This window comes from Halichoerus grypus, chromosome 13 (assembly GCF_964656455.1).
Source record: "Halichoerus grypus chromosome 13, mHalGry1.hap1.1, whole genome shotgun sequence".
NCBI lineage: Eukaryota > Metazoa > Chordata > Mammalia > Carnivora > Phocidae > Halichoerus > Halichoerus grypus.
Window position 1 is genome coordinate 48,816,078 of NC_135724.1, and position 26,998 is coordinate 48,843,075.

A 26,998-nucleotide genomic window follows, 5' to 3' on the forward strand; every position below is an offset into this window, starting at 1 on the left:
AGGGGAGGTCAAATAGGACCAAGAATGAAAATGTGCCATGTAGAAATTAGTCCTTCAAGAAGTGTGGTGAACTAGGACAGAAATCAGGGGGTAGCTGCTGGAAAGGTAGAATGACAGGAAAGAGACATTAGAACAAGAGATGCTCACAGGATGCATTTCTTCCCTCCATGGAAATGGAGAGGTAGTGATACTGAAGAGAGGAGATGATTAATGGAATAAGGTCCTAGAAGGGTAGAGAAAGGAGAGAGGAACAAGATGGAGGATACACCAATGGCAGAACCACAGGGCAGGAGCCTGGGTCCCTGATGACAGCAGAGAAGCTTTAACAGCTATAGACAATTACCCCCAAACCTTGTTTATGCAGGAAAGACAAACTCTGAACTTGATGTTTAGTGTTTCCTGTCATTTGCAGACAAATGTAATCCTAACTGATACAGGAGAGAAAAATGTTGAAAGAATAAGCAAGCCCCTCTCAAAAGCATGAAGACATGAAATAGTGCAGTATGTTCTGAAGACAAGACCAGTCTGCAATTGCTAGACTATCAAAAGTGAGAGAGGGAATGGTAGGAAAGGAAGATGAAAATGTAGACCCAGGTGTGAGGAGCAGAGACTAGATCCTATGGATAAAAAGTAGCTACATGAAAGCATGTTAAAGAAATGACATGTTCCCATTTCAGCTTCGAATAGATTGTTCTGTGGCAGTCTGGAAGGGGCTCATAAGGAGGCAAAACAGGATGTAGGGGGAGTGCTTAGAAACTTCTACTATAGTCCTGGTGAGAGATCATGATGCCTGCATGGGTGCAGTTATGGTAGGGTTACAGAGGATGGAGAGACCTGAGAAATACTTAGGAATTAAATCAGTAGGAATTGGTGACCAATAGCATGGACAAGTGATTCAGGGTGAAGTTTAGGTCTCTATCTTGCATTGCTTTTCTCCATTCCCACTGTTATACCTCAATTCAGGCACACACTACCTCACATATTCATTCAATAAACATTTATTGAGTGCCTTCTCTGGCCAGGTCCTGCAGATACAATGGTGAACAAGACAGAAATGGTCTTTGCTCTCCTAGATCTTAGGAATATCATTGCTGAAAGCTTCATATGTGATACTTCATTTAATCCTCCAAATATCCTTTAATATAAGTATTACTATGTCCCCACTTTTCAGATGAGGTAACCCAGTCTAAGAAAGTTTAATAATTTACTCAAGGTCACATGGCTTGCTGGTAAGTGGTGGTACCAGGAATCATACACAGATCTACCTTTAAAGCCATGGTTTGGTTTGGTTTGGTTTGGTTTTAGTAGGCTCTACACCTAATGTGGGGCTTGAACTCATGACCCCAAGATCAAGAGTTGCATGTTTTATGGACTGTGACAGCCAGGCGCCCCTAAAGCCATGTTTTTAATCACTTGATTATGTTCTCCCTCATGCAATTACAGACGATGTATTAAATACTGTAACAAGGAGTACAGTGGTTTGGATGATTACAGCCTCCTAACTGGACATTCTTTTTGCATTTGCATGTTTCTTAAGTGCCAACTGGGAAGAATGGTGGTACCTCCTCTAATTGAGGGCACTTGGAGGAAGATGAGGTTTTGAGTGGAAGGTGATACATTCAGGTCTTAGATATATTGATTTTGAGATGGCTATGAAATATCCAAGTAGAGAGATCTAGCAGCAATGTGATAGAAAAATTTGAGGTTTAGAGGGAAGCAGGGCTGGAGATAAAGCACTTGGCATCACTAATACTTAAAGGCCAGCTAAATCAAGGCAATTACTGGGACTCTTCAGGGACTCCTAGAAATAAGAAGAGCAACCTGCTAAGAAAAGGGCAGTTGGGTACAGGCTTAAGGAGAATGGAGTAGATTTAGAATAATTGATTAGAGACAAAAGAGAGGAACTCACCAAGGGCGCTCAATTCAAAGATATAATTAAGTTGTATTTAGGGTTAGGGAGAATGAATTTATAGTTGATATCAATCTGCACAGTTGAGGGGTTTTCTCCAGCAGCAATAACCAACTCAAGAATAGGAAAACTTACAAAAATTTTATCATTTTACTCGTTCCTTTCTTTTCTCCCACTCTGATTTAAGACCTTGCCTGTAAGTTCCCAAAGCACCCTGATTTTACCTTTGATCTGCTAATGAACACTTGACCTATGGGTTCTATTTAAGTCCACCTCCCCTTTGGACTTTGAAATCCTCAAAGTTCTTTGAGACTCTGAAAACTCCAAAGTTCTTTGCCTTCTGAAAACCTGTGTTTTTTATCATTTTTATTCCCTATTATGTACTTATTTTATCTCCAGTTTAGACTGCAGTCTCTGAGGGCAGGGATTGTGATTTCCAAGAGTTTTGCAGGAACGTCACCACAGTTCAATGCCTCATCCACAAGTATTTCATTAAACATTTGTGGGATTGACTTTAATCTGGAAGCTGCAATGTGGAAACTAACCAACTATCTAATTCTATCAAGCAGTGATTTTTAAGTTTTCAGACTTGGAATAAACAATCCCCTCCTCTCAAACTTTCATTCTCTGTTTTTCATTAAGAGGTAGTTAGGACACCTCCACCAGGTACATAACATTTTGACTTTGGAGTTTGGACCCTACCGACAGCTCTCTAGGCTCTTTGACCATGGAGGAGCTACTAAGCATTTCTGGATCTGCTGAATCCATGTTGGTAAAACTCAAAGGATTGGACCTGATGACTGCAGATGTCCCTTCTTATTCTTAAATCCAAAGATTCAAAAAAAAAAAAAAAAAGTGACCAGCACCAAAAAAACAAAACAAAATAAAATAAAATAAAATCCCAAAATTCCATGACCCCTGGAAGACCTTTAAACCACACTTGAGATCACTGCCTTATAAAGCACAATTAAAACATGGATTGCAAGTGAAGTAAGTCAGAGACACAAATACCATATGACTTAAATTATATGTGGAATCTAAAAAACAAAACAAATGAACAAACTAACAAACAGAAACCAGAAATAGACTCATAAACACAGAGAATAAACTGGTGGTTGCCAGAGGGGAGGGGGTCAGGGGGATGGGCAAAATAGGTCAAAGGGATTAAGAGGTACAAACTTTCAGTTATAAAATAAGTAAGTCAAGCACCCAACGCTTGATTTTGGGTGGCTCAGTCACTTAAGCACCCAACTCTTGATTTTGGCTCAGGTCATGATCTCAGGGTCATGAGCTTGAGCCCTGCATCAGGCTCTGTGCTGGGTATGGAGCCGGCTTAAGATTCTCTCTCTCCCTCTCCCTCAGTGCCCCCCCTTTTCCCCCTTCCTCAAATGCTTGTGTGCACGCTTTCTCTCTCTAAAAAATCAATCAATCAATCAATCAAACAAGGGGATGAAAAGTACAGCATAGGGCATATAGTCAATAATATTGTAAGAATTTTGTATGATGACACATGGTAACTACACTAATGGTGAGCATTTCATAATGAATATAACTGTTGAATCACTATGTTGTATACCTGAAACTAATATAATATTATATATCAGCGATACTTAAATTAAAAAAAAAAAATGGGTGCCATGTTTCACAATTGGAAAATGGCGAATAAATCCCTATCTCTATAAAGTTAGGCTACAATCTATACAACATATTATCTCTAAAATGAAGACACTGACATTTATACTTAATTATTGCTTTGACTGCTGATTAAAACATTTAATAGATGCAAGACGTTTTTCAATGGTAGGTTTATCCAAAAATCAAACAAAAGAACACTGTCATTCACTTTGCTAGTAAAAAGAGAAGAAAGCTAGAATATGAAACACCATCTCAGATCTCATATGTACCTTGGTAACACTTTCCTTTTTTTTTTTTTTTTTCAGATGAGAAATCAAAGAGTGTAAGTGACTTACTCAAGGTTACAGAAGTACTAAATGGCAGGCTGGTAGTAGAATCCAAGGCTTCGAATCATATGCCTTTTTTTTTTTAAACAACCAAATTGGTCAAAAATCTCCTGAAAGACAAAAACAGATGAAGGTGAAATGCCAGTTGGTTGAGTTTAAACAGAGACCCCACTTTGTTCTTTCCAGGTTCAATAATAAACAATTCCAGTGATTAGCATGAAGGGCTGGCAGATGAAACATTTGACTCCTAAACAAAAATATTTGTATTTTTGTACCACAGTTAGTAAATCAATTGTAAAAATTAAAGTAAATGGAAAACAGAGAATTAGCAAACCTAGAACTCAATTTTCCTTCACTCTTTTGGAAGACAGATAGAAAAAACAAAACAAAATCCCCGTGGTTCCCTTCATTAGCAGCCAGGGTAGTGAGTCCCATTGTAAATCCCACTTATAAAGGCTCGTGGCTACCTGCAGAGCCTAGGAGTACCAATCACATTAGTGAAGACACCAGATGACCAAAGGAAGCAGTGAGGGTCTGGGAAAGCTAGTAAACAAAAGGCAGCATTCCAAATGAATGCCATTGCTAGAGTCTGCATTGTAAAATGCCTGGATTTGAGACCCCTAAAGCAGATTAGCTTAAGGCAACAAAAGATTCAAACAAGATACAAAGAGCTCATTTTGACACATTAAGAAATTGTCTTCATTAGATCATCAGGTGCTTAAGTGTAATTATTAAAAAAAAATAATAATTCCACCTAAGTTGTGTTTGAAGAAGTTATCCTAGAAGAACAGGGACCTAAACATAGTTCTTGAATATAACATGTTCGTGACCAAAATACATGAACCAGATAGGCTGGCCTTTTTCCCTTTTATTCTTCCTGACATTTCGAAGGCATGTAATGACTTTAAAATTTGTTATACACACCATTTCAATGTACCACTCTGCTCACGAGCACCAGTACTTTAAATACCAACTAGAAAAACTTGAATCTCTCCAACTGTATGTGATTTTTTCTTCCACGTTGTTACCTCATTTACAAAGAAAATAAGTAAAACTTTTAAGTATGAATTGCCAAAATGAAAAGCAGGAAAACATTAGGCCATGGTATAATTTCCCGGACATTTTCCATCACTTCCCATGCTTGTTTGGCTCTTGCCGTAAAGTTTAAACTCAACTACAGTTGAGATGCTTAAATTTTAAAATGTGGAAGGAAAACCTTATTTACTTCCATGTGGAGGAGGCTGATATTTGCTGCTGTTTGTTTTCTTTTGTTTTGAGGGGGGTGTTAGGGAATTATGCTCAATAAACTTAATAACTTCCAATATTGTTTGCCAGTTTTATTCACTAGATATATATAGTGCTAAGCTGAATAATGCTGATGTAAAGTAGAAATAATTACTTATTGAAAGTCCTGTAAGAAGACATGGTTACTGACAAGAAGAATAATATTGGATCAAATGGCCTTCCACTCAACACATTCAAGTGTACAGACCATCAATCAGTCTGAAATTTTACAAATGTATTTAAAGACCACCTATCAATAACAGATAAGCAGACAGGCAAGAAGGGTTCTGATCATTTAAATAGTCCTAAAAGCCTATAAGTCAAATTTGAGGTATAATAATGAGAACCTTTCCCTGTAATTTCTATTTGAAAATCAATTTCTCATCATACCTCCTCAGTTTGATAAATAATCACCCCTCACCAAGAACACAAGTAGTTCAGCTCCCACTTTCCCTTTGAGAGGTACTCCCATTGTTTTGTCAAACCCTAATAGGGTCATAAGGAAGGCTTCACTGACACAGAAGGCAGTGGTTCACACCTAATGGGCTGATGTCACCCGCAGCTGTTAGGCCAGGTGAAAACTTTGACTTCATATATGTTCAAGTGGAAAAACATTGGAAAAGTTCTGTGAGTCTGAACTCCTAACAGCTTTCTGGCTTCACCTCTCCTCTAGGTTTGGAAGTTATATAATCATAACAACATTAGAAAAAGAGTTAAAATTTTTGTAAAATTTATTTAAAAAATATAATCGGGGGTGCCTGGGTGGCTCAGTCGTTGGGCGTCTGCCTTTGGCTCAGGTCATGATCCCAGGGTTCTGGGATCGAGCCCCACATTAGGCTCCCTGCTCAGCAGGAAGCCTGTTTCTCCCTCTCACACTCCCCCTGCTTGTGTTCCCTCTGTCACTGTCTCTCTCTCTCTGTCAAATAAATAAATAAAATCTTTAAAAACAAGTGCTGATACAAACCTATCATCCTTTAAACCCTATATGTGCGTTCTTCAAGCTAAGTCACACTATGTTCTCCAACAGAAAAGAACATGTAAAATGGTCCAAGCTGTAACCAAGATTGTTAATTAAAACTCAAGAGAGAAATAACAAATGTTACATTGGTTAAACATGAATTTACTTATACAGATTATAAGTATCCTAATTAGAGACTTCTGAGGTCAGAATGATATCCATTATTGAGGTTTGAAAATAATTTTTTAAGTTATTCCTGGTCTACTACAGAAGTCAGACTAAAAGAAAATGTGATTCCTAACTCACTCCATTCTGATTATATACAATTAAGTTCTGGCTTTACTAATTGCATTTTTTAAATGTCAGATTTTCTAATAAGATAAATTTAAAGCTTGGGGTGCGTGGGTGGTTCAGTCGGTTAAGCGTCTGACCCTTGGTTTCAGCTCAGGTCATGATCTCATGGGTTGTGGGATCGACGCCCACATTGGGCTCCACACTCAGTGGAGAGTCTGCCTGAAGATTCTCTCCCTCTGCCCTTCCCCCCATGCACACATGCAGACGATCGCACGCTCGCGCGCTCTCTCTCTCAAATAAATCTTTTTTTAAAAAATATCAATTTAAAGCTTAATCCAGAATGACAACTTTTCATCCAGGAATATGATCTTCACTCTTCCTTATCACTTTTCCTTCCATTACACATCCTGGGAAAAATCTCTGTTGAGAAGCAAAATATAAGGAATTTTCTAATTAATGGAGTTGAGGTATGTGGACCAATGGTATATAAATTGAAAGACAAAGTGCTCTTTATTTTGGGATTAAAAAGTGAATAAACTAAGGAGAACCCTAAAAAGAATAGCAGGAAGATGGGACGCCTGGGTGGTTCAGCAGGTTAAGCATCTGCCTTCAGCTCAGGTCATGATCCCGGGGTCCTGGGATCGAGCCCCAAGTCAGGCTCCCTGCTTAGCAGGGAGCCTGCTTCTCCCTTTGCCTGCTGCTCCCCCTGCTTGTGCTTGCTTTCTCTCTCTCCCTCTCTGCTAAATAAATAAAATCTTTAAAAAAAAAGAATAGCAGGAAAAAAAAACAAGTGATCACAGCTATAGATGGAGATAATCAACAGTCAGGTGAGGTGGGGTGGGTCGTCCTGCCAATTTGGGTGCCCAGAGAGGCTCTTAAAGTCACTTTGCTAGTTGGATAGTAATGGTGGTGATGGTAGAAAGTGCTGAGCAATAAATCAGGAGTCATAGAGGGGAAGAATAGAATGGATGTTCCTATTTGTTTCAGCAACTGCTACAGCATGGGCTGTATTTGACTTGAATGTAACTAAACAGAAAATCTGGCTGGAACTACTAGTAATTTTTCTTGATGAAACCAACGCTCCCATTGAGACACTGTTAAAGCTCAGCATCACTTAGATCAGTGTTTCTCACAAAGTCTAGTTCAAGGACTGCATCAGAATCACCTGATGAACATATTTACCATGTAGGTTCCTTACCCTCTCTCTCAGAGATTTATGAATCACTAGTTCTAGAAAGGACTCAGGAATCTGCATTTTGGATACCCTGGAAAGTGTTGCTAGATTTAGCAAATAGGCAACCCTAACCTCAGATGATTCTATGACATTAGAGTTTGAAAATTACCTCCTTGGAAAAAGGGGGGGGATCAAAATTATATATGATTGTTAAATGGGATGCTTATTTATAACAATTAGCCAGACACATTAAAAAGAAAGGAAAAAACCTCATTGTCTGATCTTAGGACTGGCTACTTGACTACTTTGTGCTTCAATCCCTTCATTTGGAAAATGAAAAAAAAAAAAAATGATGGTTCCTCCTAAGCCCCCTGCCACTCTAGTTATGCTCAAAGAAGGTATGTAAGAGCACAAGAGAGTTAGAAAAACCATTTTGCCATGACAACAGCAAATTGCTCCTGGGATAAGCATCGTGTACACCCCCACCACTTTTTGGATGCCTGTGGCATTTGACCTTTACCTCTCCCTCTCAGACTGGCCCTAGCAGGGAACAAAAGCATCCAAAAAAAATTAGACACTAGGTTTTTAACTGTAAAACCTAAAAAAAAAAAAAAATCAATTGGCACACTAAAAACAATCCCAACAATTTCCTGGGGAAATACTATTCTCATAAAACCTCACAAAAATCATTTGGATGAAACATTATATTTGGCATCCCCCCCCCAAAAAACAAAACCCCAACTCCTCTAGGTTTTATATTCCACCACCTCCCAAATAGCTTCTAACCAAGCTTCAAGTAATAGTAATTTGATTCTGTGTTACATGAAGGTTGTATAGCTGAAGAACATTGTGGAATGTTCAACTCTATAATAAGAGGCATCAAGCCTGTGGAATTCTGAGGTAAAGAAGACTGCAAATGACACTCCCATTTCATGGAAAAGTTAAACAGAAAAACTGCAGTATTACTAAATACCAATTATTAAAGTAGTTCACTACAGAAGGGAGGCCAGAAAGGAGGGGAGTTCTGAGTAAGTGGTCTAGGAGCACAGAAGGGTGGAGGTGAGGATAGAAAGACATAAGGGGAGTCTGCAAAGGTAAATTTTCATGATTAGCAGTATCCTGGTGGTTAGTAAATACCCGTGTGCCTCAGAATCACAGTACTGTTGCCTGTGACATCCTGTTCTGGGTTGTCAGTCAGTGTATGCCATAAAGGGAAATTGAAAGATTAGTCACATTAAGAAGAGCTCACACACAAATAAGTATAATCTGTCTTGACTTAAGGGAGACCCAGCAGAATATGTTTGCCTATTCTAGTTTTCTAGCTGTATCGTTGGCATAAGGTCCCGTTGTTGCTTTACTACTAACATATGTGGGAGGCTGGGTCAAACATCATCTGATGTCATTCCCAATATGAGGGCTTTGTTTGTTTCTATATAATGATGTTCTTGGACTGTTAAAACATTCAGAATCTTTCCTTATTATAATTACACAAGTCACTTTACAGAAGGAAGGAAGACACCTGATTCACACGACCAGGCATAGCAAACGGAGCATGTGAACTTTCAACAAAAGAGGAAGCTTTGTACCAGATGTGAAAAAGTAAAGTTTATTTTTCCATTTAGCTTGTTTATTTAGGTAAGAAGGAAGGAGACAGCGGCTGCTTCTCATTCCAAACTGCTCAGGGAATGACTTTTCTTTCTTCTTTATAAATGAACAAAGTTGGCTTACTGCAGTTTCCAAAGGGATCTGGAAAGGAACCAAGTCACTAATGATTACATTTCATCTGTAGCTAGTTTAACCTTTGAAACCTGCCAATCAACAGACAAGACCAAGAGGGAAGGTCAATGCAGCCTTGCCCATCTAGCATTCTCTCACTGTTTGGATAGAAAACAATTTATTAAAGATATTATTTTAAGAAATACAAAGCACATTATAGAGACTATAGCCCAGGTCTTTATAAGATTTGTTTAACAGCTGAGAAACCCTGAATCTTAGGTTAATTTATTTTTCCTTTTAATCATTGTGATTAAGCAGGACAGTGATAAAACTTTTACATTTAAAACAAAATGACCAAAGGAAAACATCCTTTGTCCTTGATTCATCTATCTTTTCACATTATTTTGGTCTGACACACCATTTGTTTCTAGACTAAAGATCTTCTTGGTATATATCCAAGACAAATGCTATCTTTTTCACAAATTATCAAAACATTCCTCTTAATCCTGATGGGATTACATGTTATTAATAAATAATATAAATTAAACCACAAAACAATCATTGATATTTTGATCTTGTATTCAATAGCAAAAAAAATAAAAAACAAAAACCAGGCTACAAAATATTAAATGGCTTTTCCCTCTTCATTTACACATCCATTTAAAAAAATGCTTACCTTCTCTTTTTTCCCCATAATATCCCTTCATCCTGCTTCTTGCAGGAAAAAAGAGAACACCATCACTAAGATTAATGGAGCATTGGTAAAGTATTTTAGGTACAAATGACCCACTTTTATGTACTGCCAGAACAATCTAGCAAGGGTTTAGGAAGGAGAAAACCCGAAGTTCCTTTCCATTGAATTCATGCAGCTGGTGGTGATAAACTGATTGTTCTCCTTTAACAGCAGGGTCAGAAAGACAAAGAGGGAAACATTTTCTATAACTGGCTATATTTTTTATTAATTAGTAAACTGTTTTTTTCTTTAAATGCCCTATGTTACTGAGACGAATCACCTCCAGTTTTAATAAAATCCCTCTTAAAGGTAAACTCATCCTGCTAGAATGCAAGGGTAGCATAACGGGATGATTTTCTTTAAGACAAAATGCAAAATGGTCCCTCTTTCAAAAGGAGAAAAGGGATTGCATCTACTTCTGGACCTCTATTTCATGGTGTTGTTTATGAAACACTTTGTGTGTTTCATGAAAATCATCACTTTGGTTTATCATCTTTAAAAATAACCAAAAATAGAACTGGTAATATATAAAATTTTAGATCTGTGTGAAACTCAAGAATCCCAAATTTTGAACTTAAATCTGTTCTTCTAGGTATTACTATCAAGTGTGAGTTAAAGTAAGACTTACTTAGTCACTCGGTCTTTGCTATGAATTCTCACGAAGATCTGAATCTGGCCCTACAATTACTGTAGTTACTGCAAAAATTACAATTGCTAACATCAGCTAATATTTAATGCTAAATTTAAGGATTTTTTTCACGCAATCCAATAGTTTATTTTTAATTTAAAACCAGGGTGTAGCTACAATTTCCCAGCAGTAGTGTTAGGGTCCTAGGAAAGGTAGGGAAGTGTCTAAAGTGGAGTAGTCACTGCAAATCTATTCTCAAGGCTCAGATGTAAAAGTATGCCACTGGTGATACAGTTTTCACAAAGTCACTAACATAACACATTGAACAGAGTATTAATATTGGATACAATTAGTAAATGAACACACGTGTGCATGTGTGTAGTGCATATAGGTGCGTGTGTACATGGTAATGCCTCCTTCCAGACATCAGATTTCTGGGAAACCTCAACCACCTAGCCTTGAACCAGTCAAGCACCTGGAAATAAGAGAAAAATAAGTTTTCACAGTGAAACAAAGAGAGAAATGTAACGAATTTGCATTGTAGGTGTGGGCTAACCCTCAGGTAGGAAGCAAAATAGCAGTTTACCAGCAACATGACACACTGGTTCCAGGGAAAAGTGATAACTCACCTAAAGGAACGAGACTCCATATCTACAAAAAGTAGACAGTAATCAATAGAGAGAGAGAGAGTGAGAGCACTACTCAGGCTATTTAGAATAGAGGTAAATAACCCTACACTAAATACTTCAACAGTCACTCCAGACATCACTGTAATTCGGTGAACCAGAACAGCAGACCATTATAATGAGGACCCTGAGTCAGTTAATGTGCATTATTTAAAAGGCAGAGTACTAAGTAATGTATTTTAGGTAGATCTTTCAATGAAATAATTTTTTTTAAGTTTTGAGGCTTCAGTTACCTGGAAAATAAAGTTATAGGAAACAACTTTATTATTGTTATGCTTTATGCAATGTGTTTTGTCTCTAACTTTCAAAGGTTTTTCTGAATACTCCTTTGTTATGCTCCGAGAAGTTTCAAGGAATGTAAATATCTTAAACATTATCACTATTTACAACTACATTAAATGAGACAATTAAGAGTTGAATTTTTTAAAAGATACCTTTTCAGATTATATTTGCCTTGTTAAAAATTGTGTTTACCAAACCACTGTACAAGTTTTTGGTTGTATTGCAGTGTCTCTTCTTCCATATTATTATAACAAGCTTCCATTCCTGGCTGATAATAAGTTATCATCTATACTATTGTCATGTGATTTTAAAATCTGATGTACAAGCTCAGGTATTAAGGCCTCTGAAGAGATCTGCATGAGAACAAGGAGGAGGAGTTTCTGGAAACAAAAATTCTTGATTCATTAATTACTTGTTGAACATCACAATGTCATGGATGTAATCCAACAGTCCTGGAGGATGCTTAGAAAACAACAGAAGAAGATTTCAGATAGTCTGAAATCTTTAACTCTCTTTCTTTGAAAAAAATCTTCTGTCACAAGTCAGAAGGATAATGTCTCTTTTCACCCAATGGGAAAGCTGTTCTCACACGAGCATAATTAATCTTCTGACACCAAGACAAAGAAATTCCTTAAAAGGATTTCTCTGATTTCCTCTCAAGACAGAAGACTGTCTTTATCCATCATCTGTTCTTCCTGATCCCTTCTTTTTGAATATCCACATCAGCAGAATTGTCCATCAGAAGAGACAGCAGGAGGGAAATCTCTGCATGATTGATAGGGCCCCAGTGCTCTGCAGGCTATTTAAGTGCAAGCATCTATTGTTGCAAACTTACTTTACAGCAGTTAAACAAATATAATGGTCGCCAATTCAACCATTGTGCAGCTTAGACTTGACTAAACTAGTAAGTGAAGTTTGCTAATGACAAGGCACTGATTTAAACTTTGCAGATAAGTTGGCCTGGTGTCTATTTTGAAAAGAGAATATTCTCCAAGTCATGAAACAGTATATGTAATTAGAAAGTGTTAAATACTATACTGTATGTAGACGGACATTCCCATTAAAAGACAAGAAAAGTCGGAAACTTTTTTATCCTAACAGTTCTTCAGTACTTCTTACTTACATCACGGCGATTTGGGAAAGCAAAAAACAAAAAAATTGCATTATGTTACCAACCGAAAAATGAGGTGTGTCAAAGAAGAAAGTGCTATCAACACTCCATTAAAATTTTTTTTTCCAGACTCATCATAGTGAAGTTTTTTCAAAGAGAGATTTAGGTATATTCAGGTACTCTTACTCTTACCCCGACCTGTGAAAGAAACCGAAGGCTGTTTGAGATCCCCCGTGAGGACCTGCTACTTCCTTGGGTGGAACAAATGAACAAGAGCACTGTAGGTTGGTTTCAAGTGGAGGAGCAAAGCACACTGGGCAAAGGCCCAATCCACAGAAAATGCAAGCCTGGCTCCACTTTCAAAGCAATCTACACAAAATGGAAACAGATCTAGAAATCTCACTAAGCTGTGGCAAAAGCACACCCAACATCAACAGTCGAGGTTATGGCATGCTCTGTGTTCTTTATAGATGCTGCCAAGAAAGGCCACTTGAGCCCAGACACTAGGACACGCTGACACCATGTGTTCTGTTTGCACCACAATGACCTTGACTACTCAGTTCTGGACGCACCCTGTGAAAATATTTGTTTATCCTTCCAATCCCCAAACAGTGAGGCCAGCCCTCGAAGGCCAGGGACCCAGCTCATTGGTGCTTCCGTTGGTATGGTTGGAAGGACAGACTGTCACTGCATGACCTATCGTGGGGCCTCCTCCAGCCAAGCAGAATGACTGGTGGCTGACCCACAGCCAGGACCCACATGTTCTGTCTGCAATGAGCAACTTAGTTTTGGTTTTTCTTAAATTTCTTAAATTAGAGTTCTATTCAGGATTGATTATCCCTCTGAAGATTTAGGGGGAAAGAAGTATATCCAGGATAAAGACCTAGGAAAATCTTTGTGGTAATGAGGGACCCTAAGCAGTTTGAATATAGAACAGATCACAGAGTATGAATTTAGAGAAGCTGGAAATCAATGGAGAATGAGCTGGTGGTAAAAGTAAAACAGGAGAGAGGGCCAGATGGGGAATTCAGAGGGCTAATGGGGAACTCTGTCACTAGCTGAGGACCCAGAAATCTCCCCAGGGCTTGCATCACCAACAGCACCACATTGTTGGTTAATAGTTCTTTTGTGAATGGCTCATCTTCCCAACAGGATTGCGTGTGTGCTGGGGGAGAGGGGGGTGGGTGACAAGGACCATTCCTCATTGTTTTTGTTTGTCTTGTATACATCATATAGCACCTTGTCAAGATTAATAAACACTTTAGCTAGTCAGAATGGAAACTGAGTAACAGGCTGTCAGTTCTGCCAGAGGCCAGGTGTGTAATACCTGGGAAGGGGACCTTGAGATTAAGTCCAAGTTCAAGAGTAATACTCTCTAGCCTATAATGATCCTTGGTGTTAAATCCTTGATAAGAAAAACCCACCAGTGTATATGGGAAACCTCTGTACCTTCCCCTTAATTTTGCTATGAACCTAAAATTGCTCTAAAAAAATCAAGTCTTTAAAAAAAAAAAAAAGCCAAAACAAAACAAAACAAACCCTACCAGTGCTCACAAAAACTCAGGGAAAAACAAACATTTCAGTCTTTTGCCCTTCAGAGATATCTTTGTAAGACAAGGATCCGTTGTAATGTGGTCCATTACAACTATTTAACACTAATTGTGTTCATAGAACTGACTTTGGATTAAGACACGCATTCACTGGATTCCAGCTCCCCTGTTTTCATGGGTGCATATGATTCAGTCTCTCTTTGCCTCAGTTACTTCATCTGTAGATTAGGGATAATAATGGTGCCTATTACATTACAGGATGTTGTAAGGATTAAATGTAAATCCTGGCATTTGGCAAACACTCAGGACATAACAACAGATTACTATTCATTCTCTGTTGCCCCTTTCCCCCCTCATTCACACAACTCTCTAAGTGGATACTTCCAGCTCTATTTCTGGGAGTTTATCTTTTTTTTTTTTTAAGATTTTCTTTATTTGAGTGGGAGAGAGAGAGAGAGAGAATGAATGAGAGCACAAGAGCAGGGGGAGGGAGAAGCAAACTCTCCGCTGAGCAGGGAGCCCAATGCTGGGATCATGATCCGAGCTGAAGGCAGACGCTTAACTGACTGAGCCACCCAGACATCCCTCTGGGAGTTTATCTTCACACACATACACACACACACACTCACACACACATACACACACGATATAGCAGCCTTTAGTGCTAAAAACGGAGTAGGCCCAATAAATTGAGCTAAATGGACACTACTGAATGACCAAGAGAAAAGAATGAGGAAATTAAGCAGAACAAGCAAAGAAGAACAGGGCAGGCCAGGGTGACACAAGGGCTGGAAACAGATAATTTCTCATGACATTATTTGAACTATCGCTGGCTTGTGTGTGCTACATTCTGCCTCATCCAGCTCAGCTTCACCACCTGGTTTCCTGGTTACCTTTGCACTGTCTTCAGGTTGGGGTCTTTTTGGGATACACAAAGAACATTCTGTACTTGTTTTCTTTTGCACTCAATTCAATGAATACTTATTTTGTTCCTATAGTCTCCAAGCATTGCTATAGATGCTGAGGATAGATTCATGAATAAGACTACCATCTAGAAGTTCACAACTCAGACAGCCTTACTTATAGTAACAGAGAGCACACATGGTGCAACAGAGAACACACATGGTGTAACAGAGAACATACATGGTGCAACAGTGAATGTGCATGACATAATAGAGAGCACACATGTATAATAGAGAACATGCATGATGTAATAGAGAACACACATAGTGCAACAGAGAACATACATGGTGTAACAGTGAACACACATAGTAAAATAGAGAACATATAGTGTAATAGAGAACATATACTGTGTAATAGAGAACATGCATGACATAATAGAGAGCACACATGGTACAACAGAGAACATACATGATGTAATAGAGAACACACATAGTGCAACAGAGAACATACATGGTGTAACAAAAATATATGTGATGTAATACAGAACACACATAGTACAACAGGGAACATACATGGTATAATAGAGAACACACATAGTGCAACCAAGAACATCCATGGCATAATAGAGAGCATACATGGTGCAAATGGCCTCAAGTTAGGTTGAATTTGGATCAATTCTGATCCATTGGTAGCAGCCACCTGTAAAATGGTTTTAATCAAGAATGTGGAGGCCATGTCCAGGCTTGGTGGGGAAGTATCACCATCAGTTAGCAATGTCTTCCCTGAGTGTAGAGGAGGCAGATAGAAGCATGCAACAGAGAACATACATAGTGTAACAGAACACACATGATGTAATGGAGAGCATACATGGTGCAACAGAGAACACATATGGTGTAACAGAGAATATACATGGTGTAATAGGGAACATACAAGAAGCCTGGATGAGAATGGCACCTAGGACTTCAAAGATGAGCAGGAGTTTGCATGAAAGAGAAAGGGTACAGTTGAAGACATTCCACATGAAGAAAACAGTGGGGCCAAAGAAGAAGGTGTCACTTTGTGTGTGTCTGAGTCCTTGAATGCATGAAGGCAGAATGGCAGGAAGTTAGGTTAAAGAATGAAGCAACATTAGGAAAGGAAATGAGGCTTAAAAATTTTTTTTTAATAGATAAAGGGAAGTCATTAAAAATTGGAGGTAAAAGAGTAACATGATAAAATTTGTTTTTCAAAAAGATAATTCATGGGACCAAATGGAAGACACTGGACTAGGAACAGGAACAGGAGTCAAAGAACAGAGAGTTGGAATGGGATGATTAAAATGGTCTGGCAAGAGACAATGAGGAACTAACAAGGGCAGTGGAAATGGATATCATTTATTCGACTTCTGCAGGTTCCTGAACTGGCAGGGTTTAGTGACCCACTGGACATGGGATGTGAAGAGTTGAGGAAAAGCCTTGGATAAGGGGGAAGTTCCTAGTTGGAGCATTTGAGTAAATGTCATGCCATTAATTTGGATGGGGTAGTAAAGGAAGTGTTGCCCTGTTTCTGTGTGTTTGAATTTGTAGAATCACGTGCCTTAAGGCCTTTTGTTTACCCTTTGTCACTAACACCTGGACCCTCCAGGAGGTAATTTAAGAATAGATTGAAAACATAGAAAAATAATATTTTTCAATTTGTTTTTAATAAGCTATTCTTTTATTTCTACTTCCTTACCAATGAATCCTATGGCACCCACTATAAATTCTAATTTTTAACAATTGTCCCAGAAATGCAAAGTTTCATGATTTACTCCATAGCCGAATGGCTCAATGGATTTTGTGGCTAGACCAGTCTTTAAGTATGAGACAGCGAGGTGAAAAAAGAAAAAAAGAAGAGCAGACATCTGCCAAAAGGCTACATGTGCCAAATGGGAAATGACAGCACATTTAGAGAAAGAGGAAGAAACAACAGGCTGGTTGATACCTCTATTTTACTGCTAGCAAAGTTCCTAAATGGGAAGAACTTGTTTAATGACCAGTTTCATATATTTGAGGTCCGGGTCAAAGAGAGCACAAATCTTTTTTAGAAAGTAGTAGCCATCTTATCCTATTATTGTTTTTTGGGCATCTATTACATCAGATTAAGAGATGATTTGTATTAATGACTAACTACAGTGTTACAACTGTAAACAAAATTAATATGACATTCTAATGAAAAGCAATTTGGTTAATTCACTAAACTACATGATTACCCAGCACATTCACCTTTTTTAAAAAAAAATATTAAGTTTTTAATTTAATTTTTATTTTTTTAAGTTTTTTATTTTAATTCCAGTATAGTTAACATACAGTATTATATTAGTTTCAGGTATACAATATAGTGATTCAGCAATTCCTATACATCACCCAGTGCTCATCAGGATAAGTGTACTCTTTAATCCCCATCCCCTATTTCACCCATTCCCCCCTGCCAACACGTCCCATCTGGTAACCATCAGTTTGTTCTCTATAGTTAAGAGTCTGTTTCACTTTTAAAAAGAATATAAAATTACTACTGAGAGTGGGGAAGGATTGTGGACAAGGTGGTTAGAGCTCAAGCAGTCAGCTATCTTGGACCATAAAGCATCTTCAGGAATGAAAGTTACACACAGAGGATCAAAAGAAAGAAAGGGCCCAGGTCCCTGACATCACATGTCACCATCTCAGCCCTAGGTCAGCTTATGCCAGAAATGGTTTCCGAGAGCAGAAAAGTGGAGTAATTCCCCTTAGACACATTTTCAATTATAAGGGTTAACATGACAAACTATTTTCTGGTTGATTTTTAGAGAGATGAAATTTCCCAGTTAGATACAATTTCCAGTTACCTGTTATTTTATCATAGGAACAATGCCCTTCATATTTAATCAAGATATAACTTTCTCCTAGGAGCCACATGAAACTGAAGAAAGAGATATATCTGCATTCAACCTCCCACAAACTCAACTTGTAGGCAGCTTTTACTCTAATCCAAAATGATAGGATATTACAGTGCTTTTCAGTTAGGTTCAGTAAAAATGAATTGGACATTTATGTGCTAGTGTTCAGTCACTTCATTAAAGAAGTTTTGATAAGGGGCACCTGGGCCTTCGGCTCAGGTCATGATCTCAGGGTCCTGGGATAGAGCCCCGCGTCAGGTTCCCCACATAGTGGGGGGTCTGCTTCTCTTTCTCCCTCTGTCCCTCCCCACCCCCTGCTCATGTGTGCTCTCTCTCTATAAAAAAAAATGTATTGGTAAGAAGCATAAGTATGTATATGCCCAAATTTCCCAACAATTCAAGTACAGTAACAACTTCTCTCTCTAGGGGTCACTGACTCAGAATTCTCAACTACTGTAAACACAGTCCACTGTCTAAAAGTAAGCAGATAAGTATACAAATAGACACAACAGACTGCACAAAGTTCACACTCTAAATGTATTTGCACTTCTCTCAAGGGAAGCCATCAGGCACTTACCCGAACTTGTTTCCTTTCATTTTGACATAGTTTGAATGAGTCTGCATATATGATTCCTAGCTTTGACAGATTAAAAGGAGTGAGATGCCAGGGGTAAGGACAAGGACAATAAAAAAAGAAGTGAAAATTTAAATGGACACTCACAGTGAAGACAGAAAAATAACTTCAAAAAGGAGACAAGAGAACTTAAAATATTCAGCAATCTGGAGCCATTTAGTTTCAGAGTACACAGTTCTAGTCGATAGCTTGGCCCAAAACTAAGACATTGAAAATAACCGAAATAATCAGGATAAAGTTATACTTATTAAGAAATTAATAAACTATAGTAACCTTTTGAAAAACTTCTGTAAGGTTGTCCTTTTAAAAAATCTAAGCATTTCGAAGAATAAATTTTAGAGGTCCCTTACAACTTCTATACATTACATTCTATTTGTCCCTTACAAAATTCTATACATTAATCTCTGGAAAATTCAGGAACTCTTTCTTTCCCAAGGATGTGGATTATATATACATTTCTCTTACAATTAAAAAAATTAATATTTTAGTAGGTGGTGTACACCCATAGCAATATACAAGCATACTTGGAAATATTACAGGTTTGGTTCCAGACCACCCACAATAAAGCAAATATCACAATAAGCAAGTCAAGTGAATTTTTTGGTCTCCCAGTACATACAAAAATGATGTTTACACTAGAGTGTCATCTATGAAGTGTACAATAGCATTGTGTCTAAAAACAATGTACCCACCTTAATTTAAAAATACTTTATTGCTAAAAAATGCTAACCATCATCTGAGCTTTTAGCAAGTCATAAACTTTTTCCTGGTAGAAGGTCTTGCCTCCATGTTGATGGATGCTGACTGATCAGGGTGGTGGTCGTTGAAGGCTGGGGTGGCTGTAGCAATTTCTTAACACGAGAAACAATGAAGTTTGCTGCACTGAATGACTCTTCATTTTATGAGTAATTTCTGTGTGGCATGTGATACTGTTTAATAGCATTTTACCCGCAGTAGAACCTCTTTCAAATTGGAGTCAATCTTCTCAAACCCTGCCACTGCGTTCCCAACTAAGTTCATGTAATATTCTAAATTCTTTGTTGTCATTTCAACACACTGCACACTGTTCTTAATGGCATCTAGAAGGGTGAATCCCTTCTAGAAGGTTTTTAATTGACCTTCCCCCGATCCATCAGAACAATTCTGTCTATGGCAGCTATGGCCTTATGAAACATACTTCTTAAATCATAAGACTTGAAAGACAAAATTGCCCTTTGATCCATGGGCTACAGAATGGATGTTGAGTTAGCAGGCATGAAAACCACATTCAGCTCATTGTACATCTCCATCAGAGCTCTTGGGTGACCAGGTGCCTTGTCAGTGAGCAGTAGTATTTTGAAAGGAATCTTTTCTTCTCAGCAGTAGATCTCAACAGTGGCCTTAAAATATCCAGTAAACCATGTTATAAGCAGATGTACTGTCATCCAGGCTTTGTTGTTCCATTTCTAGAACACAGGCAGAGTAGATTTAGCATAATTCTTCAGGGCCCTAGGATTGTCAGAATGGCAAAGGAGCACTGGCTTCTACTTAAAGTCACCAGCTCATTAGTCCCTAATAAGAGAACCAGCCTGTCCTTTGAAGCTTTGAAGCCAGGCATTGACTTCTCCTCTCTAACTGTGAAAGGCCAAGATGGCATCTTCTTCCATAGAAGGCTGTTTCATCTACATTGAAAATCTGTTCTTCAGTTAGCCACTTCATTCATTATTCTGGTTCAATTTTCTGGATCACTGGCTGCAGCTTCTCCAACAGCACTTGCTGCTTCACCTTGCACTTTGATGTTAGGAGGTGGCTTCTTTCCTTAAATCTCATGAACCACCCTCTCCCAGCTTCAGACTTTTCTCTTGCAGCTTCCTCACCTCTCTCAGCCTTCCCAGAATTGAAGAGAATTAGGCCTTGCTCTGGATTAGACTTTGGCTTAAGGGAACGTTGTGGCTCATGTGATCTATCCAGACCACTCAAACTTTCTCCATGTCAGCAATAAGGCTGTTTCACTTTCTTATCACTGTGCGTTCACTGGAGTAACACTTTTAATTTCCTTCAGAAACATTTCCTTCACAGGGTGCCTGGGTGGCTCAGTCAGTTAAGTGTCTGACTCTTGATTTCAGCTCAGGTCATGATCTCAGGGTCTTGAGATCAAGCCCCACATCAGGGTCCATGCTAAGCATGGAGCCTACTTAAGATTCTCTCTCTACCCCTCTCCTCCACCATGTTCCTCCCACTCCCGCTCTCTTGCTCTATTAAAAAAAAAAAAAAAAAAAGAACTTTTCCTTTGCATTCACAACTTGGCTGTTTGGAACAAGAGGCCCACCTTTGAGCCTATGTCTGCTTTCAACATGCCTTCCTCACTATTCATTTCCAGCTTTTGATTTAAAATGAGAGACACGTGGCTCTTCCTTTCACTTGAACACTCAGAGACCACTATAGAGTAATTATTAATTGGCTTAATTTTAATATTGTTGTGTCTCAGGGGATAGTGAGGCCCAAGGAGAGGGAGAGAGATGGGGAAACAGCAGGTCAGTGGACCAATCAGATCACACACAACATTGATCAATTAAGTTCATTGTTTTATATAGGTACAGTTCATCATGCCTCAAAATAATTGCAATAGTAACATCAAAGATCACTAATTACACTAATCACATCACAACAAATATAATAATAATGAAAAAATTAATAATATCTGAGAAGTACCAAAATATGACAGAGACATGAAGTGAGCAAATGCTGTTGGAAAAATGGCACTAACAGACTTGCTCAATGCAGTGCTGCCAGAAACCTTCAATTTGTTAAAAAAAAAAAAAAAAAAAGCAGTATCTGTGAAAAGCAATAGAGTGAAGCACCATAAAACAAATTATGCCTGTATATATAATGAAAAGTAACTTCTTTCATTCAATAGTTCTCCCTAGGGACAACTATTACCAGTTTCTTATTTATTCTTCTGAGGTAAGAGGGAATAGAATTGTAATATAAATACACACACATATATATAAATGTATGTATTGACACAAGAGGTACCATACTACAAACATTCTGTATCTCACATTTTTCACTTGACAATAAATCTTGGAGATCTTTACATATCAGAATATAGAAAACTTCCACATTCTTTCTTTTATGGCTATATAGTATTCCGTGGTTGATTTAACCATTTCAGTAGTGAGTATTCAGTCTTTGGCTATTACGAAGAATGTCTGCCACGATTAATTGTACATATCACTATCCCAAATATGTATCTCAGTAGGATAAATTCCTATCAATGGAATTGCTGTGTATGTGGATTTAAAATTTTGATAGATATCGTCAAATTGCCCTTCATGAAATTAATTTCTACCAACAATGTATAAAAGAGCCTGTTTCACCCTATGTTTACCCACAGATTCATAGCTTTTATATCTTTGATTATTTAATTAAAAATTGAATTGCAAAAACAGCATTATTTCATTGGAGAAAGAAATGGAAAAACAAATTGGAAGAATAGTAGCTTGTGGAGTTTTAACTCAATTATTTCTCTTAGTATGAATGAGGTTAGGCATCCTCTCAAGTTTAAGATCCATTTAAACTCCTTTCTGTGAAATACCTGTTCATATTCTTCACCCATTTTTGCTGGTTGATGCAGAAGCACCCTTCACAAAGTCAGGGAACTGGCCATTTTGTCCGTGATAGGAGTTACAAATATTTTTCCAGTTTATCATTTTTTTCGACTTTCAGCTATACTGTTATACAATTTTTATTTCTATGTAGTTGAATTTATCAATCTTTTATTGCCAAACTAAAAAATCATTCCTAACAGATTAAATTAAGAAAAAAAGCCCATGGAAAACAAGAAAAAAATCCCATGTTTACTACTATACTTTTTATACTTTAATATTTATTTATTTTATTTTTAAAAAGATTTTTATTTATTTATTTATTTATTTATTTTAATAGTTTAGGCTTTAGTAACTTACATTAAATCGTTGTTTTTTTTTTTTAAGATTTTATTTGAGAGAGAGAGAGCACATGCGCAAGAGCAAGCGGGGGAGGGGGCTGGCAGGAAGGGGCGAGGCAGAGGGAGAAGCAGACTCCCAGCTGAGCAGGGAGCCCGATGCGGGACTCGATCCCAGGACCCCGGGATCATGACCTGAGCCGAACGCAGATGCTTCACCGATGGAGCCACCCAGGCGCCCTATTTATTCATTTATTTGACAGAGAGAGACACAGCGAGAGAGGGAACACAAGCAGGGGGAGTGGGAGAAGCAGGCTTCCCGCGGAGCTGGGAATCCGATGCAGGGCTCGATCCCAGGCCTCTGGGATCATGACCTGAGCTGAAGGCAGATGCTTAACCACTGAGCCACCCAGGCGCCCCTATACTTTAATATTTAATTCATTTGTAATTTATTTTATTATAAGATATGGAACATGGATAATTTTGTTTTCCAATTGCATCTGATTAACTTAAGCCCATTTGCTGAATAATGCATCTTTTTTCCTCTGATTTGAAAGGTCTCCTTTATTATACCTTAAATTCCAGTAGGTATTTGGGTCTCTTATAATGACTTCAATGTTATTTTTGTTAATATCTGACAGATCATTCTCCATAACACTACTGTTCTTATTTAGAATCTTCTTGAATTTCTTGTTTAATTTTATATATGAGCTTTAGAATCAGTTTATCTGGTTCAAAAAAATCATTTTGTTATTTTTACTGCTATCTCATTAAATTTGTATGTTAATTTAGGAAAAATTTATATATCTTATTATTTTGGAGCTTCTTATCTAAGAAGGATTAGTCTTCCTCTGTGGTCCTAAGTAGCATTTTAAAGTTTTCTTCACCTAGATCAGGCCTTCTCAACCTCAGCATTATTGACACTGGAGAATCAAAAATGTCTCTAGATATTGCCAGATGTCCCCTGGCAGTTCAAAATCAGCCTCAGTTGAGAAAACTGATCTAGATCATGTTCTCTCCATGTTTAATATCAAGATTTTTAATTTGTTTTTTCCCTTTTTTCTGCTAAATGGCATCTTTTTTTCTAGTATATCACCTACTTAGCTGTTTGTACGTACAGACACTACTTATATTCACATATAATCATATACCCAGCCACTTTCTGAATTCTTTTATTGTTTATAATAGCTTTTCAGTTGATTCTCATGAGTTTATGAGGTAATCACATCATTTGCAAAATGATAAAGTCAACTCCTCTTTTTAAATTAAAAATTTTTAATCCCTTTCTCTTTTCTAACACATTTTCTAGTAGCCCATAATGATGATAAATTAAGTTGGTAATAGTGAGCATCCTTATTTTGAATGCTTCTAGTATTTCCCCATTTAGCATGATTCTGGTATGGGGTTGGACACATAGTGTACCATGCAAAAAGGAAAAATGTATTATACAACGGAAGTATCCATCTCTTGTTATTTTTTTAGGAGTTTTTAACCAAGGGCAGATGTTGAATTTACAAAGCACCTTTTCAATATCTATGAAGATACTTATATGCTTTTTCATTAATGCAGAAAACTATTTGAGCAATTCTAGAATTCTTAGAATAAACCTCACTTGGTAATAGTATATCATTATTTTAGAATGCTTTTGAATTATCTGTAGTTGTCCATTTTGTGCTATCTTTGCTGGGTTTTAATACCACTGTCATGATAGCATCATAAAAAATTTTAAAGCTTTCCTTTCTTAGAAGGTTAGTGGAATCGCCCCATGGAAACATCTGGGATTGGTGCTCTTTTGGAGAGTAGCTCTCCAACAATTTTCTCTTTTTACTGTGATTGGAGAGTTTAGATTCTTTCGGTCTTCTGAGGTCAGTTTTGATAATTCTATCTGCCTATAGAGTTAACTATTCCATTACAGTCTAAAATTTCTTTGTATAGTTTATCAATATTGTCTCTTAAGATTTTTTTTTTTTAAGATTTTATTTATTCATTTGACAGAGAGAGAGAGCCCAGGCAGACGGAGCGGCAGGTAGAGGGAGAGGGAGAAGCAAGCTTTCTGCCGAGCAGGGAGCCCGATGCGGGGCTCGATCCCAGGACCTTGGGACCATGACCTGAGCTGAAGGCAGATGCTAAACCAACTGAGCCACCCAGGTGCCCCTCCTAGGATTCTTTTAACCAGCTCTTTTTTGTGTATGATTGTTTCCTCATTAGTATTTATTTTTGTGGTTTATGCTTTCTTCCTCTTTTTGTACTCTATTTTTCTCCCCCCCCCCAACAAAATCAAGTTCCTGCATTACTTTATTAGTGTTGCCATTTTTTGTGTGTTTTATTTATTTCTGTTTCTACTTTTATTGTGCTTTGTTATGCTTTCCTTGGATTTATTTTGTTGTTCTAACTTTGGCTGACTGCTCAATTCACTTATTTTTATTCTGTTTTGTTTAGTAATATAAACATTTTAGACAATAAATGTTTTTCTGTATGCTGCCTTAACTGTATCTAGGGCTCTGCTGTACAATGGTTAAGAACCCAGGTTCTTAACTACCTGGATGCTAATCCTATTTACTTCACTTGCAAGTTGTGAGATAGGAAGCAGTCACTATTCCTTGCTGTGCTCTATTTTCTCATCTATAAAATGTGGATAACAACAGTTCCCTGAATGAATAGCTATCATGAGGACTAAATGGATCAATACTTAGAGCAATGCCTGACACATAGTAAGAGCTTAAATGGTTCCTGAATGAATTAATTACATGATAGATATGTTTACTCTTAAGCTTAAATTATATTTTACATTATGCTTTGTTTTTATTGCTTCTTTCTTTTAAAAATAATCTTTTATGATGTGAGCTATATTTGCTTTCTGTGCATGTGTATGTTTCTTTTGGTAATTTTATTTTATTTTTTTAAGATTTTTTATTTATTTATTTGACAGAGAGAGAGATAGAGAGAGCAGGAACACAAGCAGGGGGAGTGGGAGAGGGAGAAGCAGGCTTCCTGTGGAGCAGGGAGCCCGATACAGGGCTCGATCCCAGGACCCTGGGACCATGACCTGAGCCGAAGGCAGACGCTTAACGACTGAGCCACCCAGGTGCCCCTCTTTTGGTAATTTTAAAGTGTTTTTTGTGTTTGCTAATTTATAACATTATTGATTACATTTAATCTTCTATTTTCTTTATATGTTATCTATTGACTCCAAACTGAATAATGACAAGTTTAGTACATGTCTACTTCTTTATTCCCACCATTTACCCTTCTACCTGATTTTATTTTAATATTTTTCTGAATTTTTACCTTCATCGTTTTAATTATACTTATTATTGATTTATCAGCTTTACCAGCTTTAAATTAAATCTTTTTTTTTTTTTTTAAAGATTTTATTTACTTATTTGAGAGAGAGACAAAGAGAGCACAAGTGGGGGGTGGGAGAGGCAGAGGGAGGAGAAGCAGGCTCCCTGCTTAGCAGGAGCCCAACACGGGGCTCAATCCCAGGATCCTGGGATCATGACTTGAGCCAAAGGCAGAAACTTAACTGACTGAGCCAGCCAGGTGCCCCTAAATTACATCTTTTGACCACTGGCTATAAAAGATGAGGATTTCAGTGTTTTCAGTCATATACCGCATTCTTTCCCCATTTCCCCTGAATTTGTTAGTTTTTAAAATTTATTATTTTCCCAAATATTTTAAAGTCTTTTTTCCACAATTTTATGGATTCAATGTGATCCTCCAGTTGATCTTGTGACAGTTTGTTCAATATTCACAAAAGACTCTTAGGAACTATATTCCTGCATTCTTATGTGTTTAAAAATATCTATTATGGCTAAAATTAACAACTCAGGAAACAACAGATGTGGAGAAAGGAGCACCCTCTTACACTGCTAGTGGGAATGCAAACTAGAGCAGCCATTGTGGAAGACAGTATGGAGGCCCCTCAAAAACTTAAAAATAGGGGCGCCTGGGTGGCTCAGTCATTAAGCGTCTGCCTTCAGCTCAGGTCATGAACCTGGGATCCTGGGATGGCTCCCTGCTCAGCGGGAAGCCTGCTTCTCCCTCTCCCACTCCCCCTGCTTGTGTTCCCTCTCTCGCTGTGTCTCTCTCGGTCAAATAAATAAATAAATTCTTAAAAAAACCCCAAAACTTAAAAATATAGCTACCCTACAACTCAGCAGTTGCACTATTAGGTATTTATCCAAAGGATATAAACATAGTGATTAGAAGGAGTACATGCACCCCAATGTTTATAGCAGCAGTGTCCACAATAGCCAAAATATGGAAAGAGCCCAGATGTCCATCAACAGATGAATTGATAAAGAAGATGTGGTGTGTATATATACTCCATTGTATATATATAAATCAAAAAGAA

At 37.8% G+C, this 26,998-nt stretch overlaps 1 protein-coding gene across 4 annotated transcripts in view; it reads right to left on the reverse strand.

Moving 5' to 3' along the window:
* Positions 1-26,998, reverse strand: part of GREB1L (GREB1 like retinoic acid receptor coactivator) — a 268,214-nt gene that overhangs the window by 165,497 nt on the left and 75,719 nt on the right. For all 4 annotated transcript variants that reach the window (XR_013443367.1, XM_078060543.1, XM_078060541.1 and 1 more), the window contains exon 2: positions 3,880-3,980. The gene's annotated coding sequence lies outside the window, so the exon portion shown is untranslated. The remainder of the gene's footprint in view (positions 1-3,879; positions 3,981-26,998) is intronic.